The 15078-nt window shown below is 44.0% G+C and overlaps 1 protein-coding gene across 1 annotated transcript in view; it reads right to left on the bottom strand.

Annotated features, from left to right (window-relative positions):
- MAF (MAF bZIP transcription factor) overlaps positions 1 to 15078 on the bottom strand; it is a 186831-nt gene that overhangs the window by 109092 nt on the left and 62661 nt on the right. The window lies entirely within an intron of this gene.

Here is a 15078-nt window from a genome sequence, read left to right as displayed (position 1 = left end):
AATGGATTTTAAAATGGATTTATTATTGTGACATTGAATTTCTTTTGTCTTGGTTTAATGTCTATTATCTAGTATAAATAACAGACTTTCTGCAAATCTAATTCCAGGTTTTTGTTTCATATACCTTTACTAATCTAGAAAATCTGGTTGTATTAAGAAACAGCATCAGAAAGGAGTTAAACCAGCATATCCTCATAAAGCTTGGAATAGACATGAAATGTAATGAGAAATCCTACAGCAAACAGAGTTTTCAGTCTTGAGTCTTTATTTATTAAACCTACTTTAGGAAATTCAGGCAATCTACAAACATTTTGGGGCCTGATGGGTTTTAGGCTTATAAAGTAATCTTTGGAGAGTAAAGAACACCTTGTGTTTTTGCAGCAAATATTTCCTGATCTTAAGAGAAGGGGGTTTTGATGCATTAAAAAACATGAACTGTCATTATTTTCAGGAGGGATAATAGCACTGGGAAGGAGCCTGGCACCAGACCAGCCAGCAGATGCTTGAAGGAAGAGTGAAATCAGGTGGTGGTGAACCAGCTTTTGGCTTAGGCAGGGATTTCCCAGAACCCTTTGTAAACTGGACCTTACCTTCTGGAAGATGAAATCAGTGTATCTAAGGCTTTCACAGAGCCCTGTGACTGAAGTGCCTGATTTCATGCCTGTTTGACTCCTCAGATGCCTCTGAGGCAGGCAGGTGCCACCAATGCTGGGTGCTAATGCAGCACTGAGGCAGTGGAAGTGCCCACTGTGGGAACAGGGTGGAATAAAGGTGCCCGAGTTCAAAATTGAAATCTGGAAAACTTCTGTTCAGCTGCCAGCAGCTCTGAATCATCTACTGTCCGCAGACACATTTCCCATTTCCTCTGAGTGTCCTGGGTGCCTCAGTCCAGCTGCATTACAGATCAGCAGCTCTGTGCCAGGGGCAAAGGGAACAACAAGGAGTGGGGCTGCTGACTCAGTCCTGTCTCCAAACTGGGACCAGTTTTACCTGACCAGACCCTGTTAAGAAGACGTAACTCCACTTTTATAGAACGTTTGTTTTGGTGCAGGGTTCTTGGATTGTACTGTGTTCTCTGACCTGCCCCTGGTGGGACAGGAGCCCCCAGATCTGCCCAGAGCTCTGCTCAGTGGCCCTCCTTCTAACAAACATACAGGTCAGAGCCTGCAACACTAAAATATCTCAAGTTGCTTTTTTCCAGGGGAAGTTTACAGGTGGTCTCTCTTCTAATGAATCCATTCATAAACGGTGGTTATCACCTGAATTGCTGAACTACTACTGTGCCTGAGGACCAAATAACTTGGTCCCTTCTCAGACTAGATGTGGACAAACCTGCTGAAAGAAACCTTCACTGCTGGCTCTGCCCAGCAGGCACAAAGCCCACCTGCCTCCAGGCAGCTCAGCTCAAAGAGGAACGAGCCCGAAGAAAGGACATGTCTTAGGAAACAAGGTCATGCATAAATTCCCAGGTATCATGCCGAAAATCACCTTCAGATGGATGTGGCCTGACTCTCAGCCATGCTCAGCACTTGCAGATCAGGGTCAAACTAAGAAACTGTGCACCCACCCCTCTGGCTGCCCAGGCAGAGCAGAAAGGAGCAGGGCTGGTTTCTGCTGCAGCAGCAGGGCAGTTTGTGTGCAAGGGTACAAGCGCTTCGTCCCAGGAATGCAAGCTTCTTATGGATAGGAAATTCCTGGAATTCACGCTCTTACAATGCGAGGAGGAATGTGCCTTTAAAAATTCTCACAGTCACTTTATTTTCATAGCCTGGCGAGGAGTTTCATACACTAATCAGAAAGGAAAGCACAGCACACCTTTAAATGAATATGGATAATATTTTTCTATTACCCTGATGATTATCACCTAAATTGCCTTGTAAAATGTTTAACACTTTATCCTGGCAGTGTTTTGACACTGGAGAACTTTTTCCATCAGGGCCAAGTGAGGGATGACCTGTCAGCAAGGCAGTTGGTACTAGAGCACAGCAGAGCTGGTGGATCACACCAATCCCAGACCTCATCCGAATGCTTGTGTGCAAGCTGAAGAATTTGACAGCAGGCCATGAGCTTTAGCAGAAGCTGGCTCACAGCTGGTGCTTCTTCCTGGCCCTGTTGTATGACGTGTCCCCTCGTGGGACCCCATCAGCTGCCCGTAACAAAGGGTCCAAAGGCAGATGCCACATCTTCATACCAAGGCAAGTGAAAAGGACACCGCAGCTGCTCAGCTGCACAGAGTGATGGCACATGGGATAGGGGTATTTTATTTATCATCAGGGCATCCTTTGCCAGTCAGCTCCTATAAACCTTACAGTGACACAAGATTCTTACTGGCAGACAAAATAGTTAGGTGTATACGCAGTTCTCAGGGGAATAACACAATTTCTTGTTCTTTTTACCAGCATTGTTTAACTAGGTCTGACAAACGTGTTTCTGAGTGAATGGAGTTCATCTGGGTCTAGCAGAAGTGCTTGCCTGAGCATGCACCTGAATCATGCATTGGCTGGGTGTATGTCCCTGTCTGCAGATGCTGCTGCCTTCCAGGATTTCCTCTGAAATGTCTAAAAATCACCAGTCAGGGTTAGGGTTAAATGACATTTGCTCATCTGAGATTTCTTTCTGTAACTGACAGAGAGAGCAAGAAAGAGAGAGAAAACCTGAATAATTGAAATGGGAGGATGGAGAAAGATTATTTTTTTTTTAAAGAAAAAATCAGTTCTCAGTTGGCAAGTTTAAATCTCACCAAGGATATGTGGAGATAATACCGAGCTGCTATTACACAACTGCATCCCTCTGAGGAAAAAGTTATCTCTCAATGGATCTGCAAGGATGTTTTAAGTGAATCAGTAAATGAACTAGTCTGGGGACGTGAACAAAATATGTGTGTTTTCCAGTCTCTGAATATAAACAAACAAAGCATAAATATTCAGAAATTACTCCAGTTAGCTCCCTCAAAAAACTCTCTGAGCAATAAAATAAATAATATGGGTGTTTGCAGTTCAGACCAGATGATCTCCATGGGGGAAAAGGCAGGAGAGGAAGGAGCTGTACTCCTCCTGTCCCAATCTTTGGTGATTTACTCACCCATCACAGCAGCCCGGCTCAGAGCGGTGTCCACACCACATAAAGCTCAGTGCTAACATACGACACACATAATGGACCTGCTTGGAAGTCTTCACTTGAGGATTTATGAAGAACAATCTAATTATTCAACTCAGTGCCGCTCACTACCATTATTGCTCCTATTTAAAGCCTCCGTGGAACAGGCCGTTTGTCTCAGGGGACAGACCTTGTCATAGCGGCTTTCATTGATAGAAATACACTCCTTGGTTTTGATAGCAGCCCAGCTAATCTTGGAGGGACTTGGTAAACATATCTCACACTTGATAGGCCCAAGGAATTAGGCCTTGACAGCCTAGATTTTCCAGGAACAGAAAAATGGGGTTGCTTTACCAATAAACTCTAATTAAAGAGGAGCAGAGACCAACCCAAAGCCCCTGTTTGTTGCAACAATTCAGGCACTCGCTGGCTTTCTCCTGCCTGTAATTGCTTCAGCATCCTAAAGGAGGGAGGGGGCTCTCAGCATCCCCCTCCATCAGGCAGAGGTTGCTCTGTTATTTATAACCCCGTGATATGTAACAGGCAAGAGGAGTCACCTTGGCTAAGCAAGTCACTCCTGTAGCCTAATCTTGGGTGAGCAGCAGCAACAAGAAGAGTACGTGCTGCTGTGCCAGCATGGCAGGATGCAAAGGGAGGCACAGCCAGATTTCCATTCACATGCACTACATGGCAAGACCTCAGCAGATTCCCTCACCTTCACCAGAAACAAGATTTTTTTTTTTAATTCGCCTGAATATTTATTGGTTTTATTTGTATGCAAAAGAATGAGGTCAACATCCTTTGTTCCTCCTCTCCTACCGAGAGTTGCTGAAGGTTTGCATTTTCCCTGTAAAGTATTTAAAGGTAGTGGGCATTATGAACATTACCTAAAATGCATTTGGGAACAGTCACCAAATTCCTCTCACTGGCTTCTGGTACACAGTCAAACACTACCTGTAACCAAAGAGAAGCTCCTGGGCAGCTTTACACTCAGCAACCTTAAAGGAAAAATTTTTCAGCCCTTCACATTACAAACCAAAGGCTGTCCTGAGTGCAACCCCCTGCCTTCCACAGCAATGTCAGTGCATCCTCCAAGATTTAAGGTTGTGATATTCATGGGGGGCCCCAGGGAACCACTCATCAGGTTTTTAAAGGTATTTAGATACCGAACTTGCATTGATTTTGAGACTGGCTACATGTGTGGAAATCTTGCTGTTGCTTTGCTGCTTTATCTTTCTTTGCTCAAGGCAGTGCTAAGAATGATAGATGAGCCATAATTAAAAATATACATGGAAAGTGCAACCCACATGTATCTACTCTTCTTTATTTCTCCTCCACCTAGGAAGTCCAGATCTCTTGCACCAGTGTAGAAACTGGAGCATTTCTTTCCCTGGGAGAAATTGGCCATTTTTCTCCAACATTCACACCATTTTTTGAGATTCCTGATCTGAATCTATCCTCTAAGCTTTGGTCTTTTGAGAATTTCTCAAGGAGACTTGAAGACCACTCTACTGGGGCTTTCTCCACAGCTTCATTTTTGGTTTAATCTCTCCCAATTTTTGAAGGCAAAATGAGTAAAACCTGCCCACAGCCCGAAACAAACCTCAGCAGGCAGCTCAGAGGTGCTTTGCTTTACACATAATGCAAATCCCAGTGTTTTTGGCTATTCATGACTAGAATTCGAGTGCTAAATGTTGCTGTAATACTCCCACACACACGCTGTGGACTGAAACAGAGGAGGTAAATTGTGGTATAAAAGAAATACTCTGGATTCTAATTTGTTAACTGGGACACACCTGAATATTTTTACTGCAGAAGGTCTCCTCTCATGCTGAATATGGTAAAGGGGAAAGGATCTTTCTTCCTCTAAAGAAAGACTTAGTTTGAATAGAAAATTGTAGTTAAGGCTTGCTCAGCATCCCTGAGGGATGCTTTACAAGGGATGGAATGGGCCTGATTCTGCTCTGCTATGAGAGTGGCTCCAGCACATACCAGTAATTTTTTATTTGCATCATTCTTACAGGAGGCTTGGGCCTGTGTTTCTCTGCTTCTCTGGTTTTAATTACTTGTGGAAAATTTGTGATGAGTTCCAGAACCAGCCACCTGTTGGACTGAGCCCATTTCCATGCCCCAGCTGATACCCAACAGCACTCACTGCCTGAGGCACAGTCAGGTGGGAGTCGCTTTGCAGCAAAGGGTGCAGAAAAACTGTGACAGTTATAACACAACACACTTGTGATAACGTTTTTTAACGATCTAAAGATTAAGGACCAATTCCAACTTCACTTGCATTCAAAAAAGGAGAGCAAGCTATCTTGAAAGCTCACCCAAACATGGAGGGATTCTGGATGACTGGCATGCAGGAGATGGCTGATTGCTGGACAGCTAAAGCTGAGGTCTCAAGCAGGGTGCCCAAGCTATGTTAGAAGCCACCCTGATCCTACTCATGCATAAATTATTGAAAGCTCATGCAGTTGTTGAAATAACGTGACTTGACTGTAAATACTGTAGGTAGAAATCAGTTATTTCTTTTTAAACACACGGCATGGAAACAAGATGAATGCAAGCCAAAAACCCATGTGGCTCTGCTATAGATCATACTGTATCTCCACTAGCAAGAAGAGGCTCATTCCTGGCTTCAGCATGGATGCTTGCTGCTGAAGGTAGTAAAAGTCCAACTAAAGTTATTTTACTAGCTCGTAAGTAACAGCCCTCCCAGATCATAAATTACTTTCCTATAGGAATTTACTGTTCAGGGTAAGATGAACAACTCTAAAAAGTAGTCTGATGGTGCAGTCTAAATTAATTTCATTGCAGGATGAGGACTGTGGGACTTTGTTCTGTATTCCCTCCTTCCTTCATGTTAAATCCCCAAAGTAGCCAACCGGCCAAGGCCTGCTCTGGCATGCTCTGGTAAGCACTATGGTGTGGTGAACAACAGTGGGAATGCTAGATCACAAACACTCAAAATTTAAACATGGCAAAAGCTTGGGCTGCTCTCTGGGATGTCATTTTCTCAGGGTTTAGGGTGCCTTTTGATTGTGAAACAGTTTATCTGGAATGGGCAAAGACATGAGCCAACGGAGTTTAAACCTGGCTGCTGGGAGATGGGGTGACCAGCCCTGGCTGCTGCAAACACCTGCATTAAATCCCTTTTTTTTATGAGGAGGGCACAGCAAACCCTTAACAGCCAGGACTGCCCATTTTAACAATGTCTCACGGTGCTTCTCTGTGCTGGAGTAGGTGGTTTTTAGGGAAGGGAGGGAGAGAGGGAGGGAGGAAACAATGATCACTCATCAGGGTGGACCAACTCACAGCAGTCCTACCTATGAAAGCCAGCCTTGGAGAGCATGATACATCAGGGATTAAGTGTAAAAAGGTTGATCTACTACAAAAATCATTAATTTTGCAGCAGGTTACTTTCCTCAGTCTTTTCCAAGGAACAAATACCCCTTTTTCCTCTGCCTTCCCCATGCATGTGCTTGCAATGCACACAGATGTACTGACACTCTTCTACCCACCAACCATCCCCATCCCAAACATGGGTGGGCACCCTGGGCAAGCTGCCCTCTCACCTGCAGTAGCAGGTGTCTGGTGAAGTTTACAACAGAGGAACAAACAAAACCTGATGCACACAATATATTTCAGTGGGAGAAACTCTGCACCATAGGGTATTTCGACAGTGAGACACAAATATGTGAAGCCTTCCCTCGCTCGCAACAAAAAACCAAGAGCAGACTCTTGCAGAGCAAACTGCCATTTCCCAAAAATTAGCTTCATTGTGTCCTGCAGCCTGCCTGCATCTTTTGGCACATTTCTGAATATTGCTGTTCTAATGAGGTAAGGAGCAACCGACATCCAAATAAATTCCAGAAAGGAGTCCCAGTTTATTTTAAAGTCATTGACTCTCTTATGAGGAGGTCAAGGCAAAGTTATTTGGTTGTGTTTTTTTTTTTTTTTCCCTTCCTGTTTTAAGTTACCAAGTTCTTGTACTGTCAAAAAACTGCTGACTTCTACCCCTCAGGTGCCTGTGCTAAAGTGGAAAATGAGCTGCGCTTTCTTTTCCCCTTCCTCCTTTCTCTCTCTCTGTCTTCTTCCCTCTGTGCGTTACTTTGGGGTTGTCTGAGGGACAGGTACACAGCAAACAGTCCCCAGAGAGTCCTTAAGGGAAAGAACACCTAGATTTTACAGATTTTAAAACACAGCTGGGCAAGAAATTGGCCCTTTTAAGGCTCCCCTAAATACAGTGAGCATATATGCACCCTGTGTAGGACAGAGCCAGCTATGCTACAGACGGGAGACCACAGAGGGACACTGGAGCCTGCAGACCTCAGTGAGGCTGGGATTTCTCACTGTCCAAGTTTTGATAGTGTTAAGATCTGACAAATTAGCTTGACCTATTGAGACTATGGCCATGGCTGTGACTCTGGTGAAATTTGGGTTCACTCTTTTACAAGTTTGAAAACATGGATTATTTTTTACCTTGAGTCGTGAGTGTTTAAAGGGCTATATAAGACCCCAAGGCCTCATGGAAAAGTCAGTGCAGAATAACTCCCCTGAATAAGCTGAAGCCTCTCCTGACCTCACTTCTAAAATATCTGAGGCATAAGGGGGGGGGAAAAAGGGTTCTGTGGACATGCTACAGCATCTCTATCTTCACAGCCTGAAGAGGGTGGAGCACAATTAGCTCATCTGTGAGAAATTTAGGCAGGCAAGGAGCTTCAAGAAGTGATAATTTCAGCTCCAGACCAGGATCCTGTTGTCCCCTGGATGGCAGCTTAGAAAGCAGCAGATGAACTGGGGAACTCATTGCTGCAAGAGGCTGTGGTGGCCAGAGCAACAAGTGGGATCCAGAGGGGACTAGAGGACTCATGAAAGATAGACATCTTGTTGGAGAGCAGACTCAAATCCCCAGATGAAACCTCAACACTGATGACTTCCAGAACAAGGAGCACGTAGCAAATGGAAGTGTCATGCCTGCAATGCCCTGTTCTTCAAAATTTCTCCTGTATTGAACATCAGAGGGAAAATATACAGAGCTACACAAAGCCAGATCTGTGCAACTCTGCGTCTCTAAGAGGTGACACTCTAGCTGCACAGCTCCCTTGCCCTCTGCTAGGGTGGGGCAAAGCTTTCAGCCTTGGTGCAGGTGCATGGCAAGCCCCATGATGTATTCTCACCCAAAATACCCATTTTGGGTTCTGAGCAATGGAAGCAGAAAGAGATATTCCCAGGCAGCTGAATGGGAGAGTATTTCAATATCCGCTCATCCAAGCTTTAATCTCTAAATTGCAAAAACATTAACATTATTGATTGATCAGACATCAATCCAACAGGAAATTTAATTAAATTAAAATGTGTCACTGAGCAGTCCTCACACTGTCACGTATAAATCTTTGGAAATAAGTGGACAAAGACAGCAGCTATTGATACCATGTTCCCAGTTCAATTTATCCCCCACCATTTCATTCTCCCACTGATAACAAGTGTGCTCACAGACTCACAGGAGGACAGACCCATCTGCAGGGTGTCCATCTGATACACACCAGCACCAAAGCCCCCCCCATGTCCACTGAACACGGGTTATTTACAGCTGAACAGGCTCAAACCACATGTCTCTGGGGCAACAATCTTCATTCAAGGCATTATTATGGGGCTGCCCCCAGTTCAGCCATGGCTGAGTAGATTTCTCCTCCTCATGGCAGATTTGTCCCTAAAGGAAGCAGAGCCCTAGAGAAAGGCTGAGAGGTCCCTTGCATTAAATCAGTTTATTCCCAGGGCGAGCACATACAGCCCCAAGTGAGACAGCAGCAGCTGATGGTGGCACTGCTGGATGCAGAGCCTCCACCAAAGCACAGACACATGTGGGTAATATAACAAGATGCACAGACAGATGATTAAGAAACAACTCTGCACCGCAACTTCTTCAGAGTGCTATAAATCATTACAGCTGGCTGAATAATACAAAAAGAGATTAAGAAATATTTTCTCCAATTCATTTCTGAACAGCAGTGGGTTTGGTTTGCTGTCACTTATGACAGCATGATATTTACTGTAATTTATTATTACTGTTGCTGCTTGCTGCTATTCCAGTGGCCACTGGATATTCATGACAAAGTCTGAGAAGCCGGGAAGTTCATGTGGGTTTTTTTTTTCCTAAACTGTTTTTTTTTTCTACCAGATGGGGTCTTGTTTGTTCCCCAACATCTGTTATTCTCGTTCCCAAGTGCCAGTGGCCCGAGGGGAAACCAAGGGGCTGCACGTGACTGCGCTCACACACTGCAGGGATGGGGAAGAGCTGAAGGGAAGGAGTCAGCAAATGATGCTGGGTGAGAAGTCTCTGCTTTCAATGGAGCGTGGGGAGGGAGGGAAGGAAGGAAAATCCAAATCAGTATTTATAGACATCAAAATCCAGCACTAAGCATTTTGCAGAGAGAAGGAAAACAAATATTAGGTTACCCAAATGAGTGTTATTCACCACGCTCACCAAGGAGTGTGCAAACTCCTGTGGACCCTCTGCCTCTCTGCCTGTCCAGCACTAAGCTACATGTGAGTGCTGCTGACTTCAGAAACAAGTGGCATTATTTTAGGGCTTGCTTTCTCTAATCTCACTGAATCCAAACTCCAACTCCATTTCTTGAGAGCCATCCTCAAAACAAATACTGAGGCGATAGCAATCGGCTTGTGACTAGATGTGAAAATAGAGCTGTCTCAGCACGGAGTCCCACAGACAGGGCACAGATTTTTGCTGTCTCCACCTCCCACTTGCAGCACAAGTACAGTTTTCATGCCTCTGTCAGAAGTGCCAACCTGGGGAGGTTGCAATGAGCAAGCAAGGAGAGGAGTGATGAATTTACTTGACAACACGCATTGCTGATGATAAATCTCTAAAGAATTTGATCCATGAAGGTTTAGTTCTCTGTGGTCCACGTTAGGGTGGCTGTTCTTGGGGTCTCCAGCAGCATGTGGTGTGTGTTTCGGCTCAGTTGCATTTATGCTTTGCAAAGGAAAATCGCCACTGCACAGAACAGACAAAATGAGCTCAGCTGCGTGTGGAAATGGATCTGGAACTGCATTCAGAGGCAGTGATTTATATATAAATTATAAAGTGTGTCAATTCCAGACACCCATTTTTATGGAGTTTGTCAATCCAGCTCTGGAACGTGTATTGCCTGCAGAAACCATCCGGAAAACCTAAGAGGCTGCTTTAAACCCCAACGTGTGAAAGGCCCCAAACCAGGACTTAATGGATTAGTAAGGCTGAAAAGGACCATCACAGTCATCTGGTTTTGTTTCCTATATAACACAGCTGAAGAACTTCACCCACTCATTTCAGCATCAAAGCCATAACTTCTGCTGAAGCTCTTGCATAGCTTTAGAAAGACACTCACTCTTGATTTAGAGACTGAAAGTAATGCTCAATCCACCGCATTCCTAAGCCAAATGTTCCAGCCATTAACTACTCTTGCTATTAAAAAGGCACACTTCCAGGGCAATTTTATCTAGCACCAGCTTCATAGTCAGATCCTACTACATCCTTCCTCGCTGTCCTAAAGAGTAGGTTACAGTCAGGTTTAAGTTGTGTGGACTATCCTACGAATCACTTCATGCTTTCTTGGATAGTCTTGGAAATATGTCACCTGAGAAGATTTATGAATGGACAAGTTCATTAAAAATACCATTTGCAAGAAATTAAGCAGAATAACCCTCTCTCTTCTGATGAACTTCTCTGCATTTTTGTGTGTGTGTATCTGTGTTTTAATTTCCTTTTGATGACTCTGAGATGATATGGACAATGAGATACACGTAAATATGTATCACACAGAACTCTCCCCCAGCACATTAGTGGAGGCATAATTCTGTGCATCAAAGCAGTAGTCTGTGTCACATCCAGCACAGACACTGAACAATGTCCCTTTAGAAAGGGCAGAGGGTGAGAGTAGCTTTATGACACTATTGATTTATTCTGTGCCTGCAGTTAAAAACTATACCCAGACAGACAATAAAAATAACTGCTCTAACCATATAACAGCTTCCTGCTACTAAAATGGATTTTACACTTAAAGTCATGGAGGGCTTTTCTTTTTTTCTCCAAGTCTCAATTATGACTTTTTTCTGAATAAATGAAAATGAGAAATTGTCAGAACTAATTTAGTCCTGATGTTGTATTTTTTTCTTCTCTCCTCAGTGTTTAAAAAGGCCAGGATTATTTTCCTGTTGCAAAGTTTTGTTGTAAGTGCACTAGTAAGCACAATAACCTGGTATTAATCAGACCAGATAATTTGGTGCACCACTTTCACATGAAGAAATAAGCAGTGGGGGTGGTAATCTGGAATGGATGTACCATACAAAACTAAACTGATTATGGTCTTTGTGGTCAACTAGATGAGATGGGGTTGAGGTCTTGACTTTAGATTTGAATGTTAAAATAATATCTAGAGCAACAGAGTCTTCTCCTGGAAAACCTTTTTTCGCTCAAAGGACCCCATAAATTTACAGGCTGAGATTTAGACAAACTGCAAGTGTTTTGCTGCACTGAAACTGGTGTCTCAAGCAAGTTTCTAGCAGGCTTCTGTGGTAATTAGCAAGTATTCCAGATAATAGGGAAGGAATCTTAAAAATGGAAGACCTGGACCGTGTGGGCATGAACGGATCAATGAAATGTTTTAGGACCATATAACTCTTCCTTGAGGTCTTTACCAAAACACCTGAAGCTGATGAAAAAAATTGAAATGGTAAGAAGGCAATGGGCTCATGAGTTGGCACCAGTGGCAGCTGGAGAGGTCCTGTCCTTCTGTAGCTATAATAGCAGAGAGTTTTGGACAGAAATGCAGTGATTTGGAGCAGGGAAATTATTGATCTGAAACTTGGGCTTGTCTTCAGATTTGTCAGCAGGGCCAGTTCTCTGCTCCAGTTCATCAGTTCACATAGCAGCACCTATAGGCACAAAACATGGATAATGAGCTGATACAAATGAAAGCTCAGAACAGAAGGGAAAATCCCAAACTATATGTGAGGCAGTGTGAGACAGGATGAGGCAGTGAGGTAGAGCAAAGAGAGATGTACTTCACAGCCTGTTGCTCTGCAGAATGGAGATGAGCAGCCTGCCTGCATGGGGTCAGACAGCATAAGGGAGAGTACATTGGGCTGGAAAAATAATGTTCAGAAAAAGGAAAGGGAGGAGGAATCTGCTATTCAAGTGTCATTCCATTTCCATAGGTTTTATGATTTGGGATATACTGCCTGAATGACACATAATGTGAGATATTGCAATGTGATCTCCTGTCCCTGGAGATGCTCTCAGAAATTAGATGATTCCATCAGCATGGCTTTTACAAAAGTGAGCAAACATTGTAATAAATGAACTCAAAGAGTGAGAAAATCAAGATTAGACGCTTCACATCTGGCTGGGGGATTTTTCCCACTTATTTATGCTCTGTGATAAAGCTTAGATACATTAATTAACTTGCCTTAAAATGGACTTAGCGAATATGTTTGCAAGATACCTTTATGTTTTAATCTGTAAAACATACAAATAGGAATGTTGACACAAAAAAAGACCCTGTGGAAATCATATACGTCCACCCCAGGGAAAGAAGACAGAAGACTTCTTTGTTTTGTTTTCATGTGTCCTTTTGGTGGTTCTGGCAAAGGGAAACCCTAGCTTCAGTTCTTGCAGTGAGTGTTATTGTCTGCTGAAATGCTCAGTTGGACATGACACTGGAAACAGGGATCTTCTCTGGTTTCTCTGAATTTCATGTCATGGTCAGCAGACAATATGTAAGACTGAAATTAAAATTTTCCTTTCAATTACAGGGCTAATTGTTGATCCTCAGTGTACCTCAACTCCTCTGGACAAACCAGGATCTGGCCCTCACACAGGATTTGCCACACAATTTCAAGAGCATAATTTCCCAATGAATCATTCCTCTCTGTTCCTTACACTTCACTTCCACATTTAGTACTTTTAGGGAGAATGATTATTTTACATCCTTTCAATCATCATTCTCATCCGAGGGCTCCAAATATCAAACCAATTTCAAACCAACATGGTTATACTGTTCAGCTCACAGATCACTGGGCTGTGGGACCCCTAAGCAAAGACATCGTGGATAGCTCCCAACTCCTGCTTTCCACCTCCCTCCTTGCCTGCATGGCCCAAGAGCATCTCAGACAGAACCCAGCTCTAAATGGGGGTTCATGGCCTATTGCAGCAGGTTGCACCAGAGCTTTGCCAGCTTGGGGTGAAATCTTGACCTCTCTGGCTGGGAAGCTTAGCTGGGAGAAGAATTTCTCTCTGAAAGTCCTAACAGCTCTGCAATGTTGGAAAAAAATCCCTATGGGGGAGTGATCCCTTCTGGTGCTTTTCAGAGGCTGCTCTTCAGAGTAGCAGATATATTTATATTGGAGGTGGATTGCTAAGTACTGTAACTACTACACAGGAGCTAGGCACAACAAACCAGCTCCCCAGGTTGATGCTGTGCTTGAGCACAGCTACATGGGTGTAGATGGATGCACAGCTCCATAACTGTGACAAAACATAAATCCTGAGTAGAGAATTATTTAAGGTAGCTGTGGCACCCGGGGGTTTGTCCTGTGAAGATGCTCTGCAGGAGCTGGTCTTTCCCAGAAGTAATCGAGAGACCGAAGAGTTTTATCAGGAAAGGCAACATTCTTGAAGTCTGCTGGTACAGGTCAGAACACAGGGTATGTCTTTGGTGACACAGCAGATAATGGGACATGGAATGGCCTGACTCAAAGGGGAAAAGGCCTTGTCTTACCTGGTGTGGCCCCAAATTGTAGATTGACTACACTTATGCAATGTGAGCATTCCAGAAACTTGTGTCAGCATCAAATCCTTGACTTTGCATTGTTCTGGGACTTGATGCTACATCCAGGAGGTTGTTTCAGCATGGCTTCCTGGAGGATTAAGCGAATGTATTCTGCCTCATCCATTCCCCCTACAACATCAGTGAAAGAGGAGCAGAGGATCCGATGTGCTGCATCTTTCTGCACTTCTAGCTAAAAGTTTCATTTGGGAAAGAAACAGGCTAAACAGAACAAACAGGAGGTAAACCTGAGAGATCTGAGTGGCTGTGACTGTTTGCAACCTAGTGAGCTGGTCTTTGAGAAGTACTCTGTTCACTAGCTGGATGCCAATTGCCAAGTGATGCTATCAGTTGATTAAAACACAGCCTGCCAGCTTCCTGCTTGATAAAACTAAGTACAATCTGATTGGGAATTCTCAAATCCATTACAGAATGGCTGGTCCATCACTTAAATCACCATACACCGCTTGCCCATGAATCATCAGCATACTTTGGTGATATATTTGCAGCAGCTAAACCCTGACAAAAGACCTGACAGCTCGTCAAAAACGGTCCCTGAGTGCCGGATTCTGGGGGGTGGGAAATGGCAAGAGCTTTGGACCATGAGGGTTTCCTGTTGTTCCCTGCTCAGCTGGGTGAAGGTCATTTCCTCTCTTCTCTCACGCAGAAGAAGCTGAACCCTCAACCCTTGAAGGTATGTCCGTGAGCTCCTAGAAACAACAACCAGCCCCTACAAGGAGCCCTGTCCTGCATGGCCCCACTGACAAGGCAGGATCACTCCCCAAAGAGGAGTGCTGGTCACCACACTTGCCTCCCTTCAGGTAAATAAGGCAGTCCCAGGCTACAGAGGAAAAAAATACCATGAACTATTACAAATCAGTCTTACAATTTATTTCTTCTGCAAGCTGTAACACATACACACAAAAAAAAAAAAGCCAACAAAAAAACCCAAACCCAGGGCTGCAGAGCCAGGCCAGCATTCCTGCAGAGGAAGGAAGGGGGCATGCTGCCAACCCATTAAGAATAATCCACTAGCGGGTTGGGTGTTTAAAAAAAGCCCTCTTTTGTTGGCTCTGTGGAGGGTTTTTTATCTGCTGACTTGGAGGTGGATGCCCAACTCAGTGTTTGCACATCAGCTGCAATGTATCCTTGA

This window comes from Manacus candei, unplaced genomic scaffold (assembly GCF_025592945.1).
Source record: "Manacus candei isolate 608988 ecotype Guabito, Panama unplaced genomic scaffold, ASM2559294v1 h1tg000053l, whole genome shotgun sequence".
Lineage (NCBI taxonomy): Eukaryota > Metazoa > Chordata > Aves > Passeriformes > Pipridae > Manacus > Manacus candei.
This window is presented reverse-complemented; position numbering and strand designations above follow the sequence as displayed.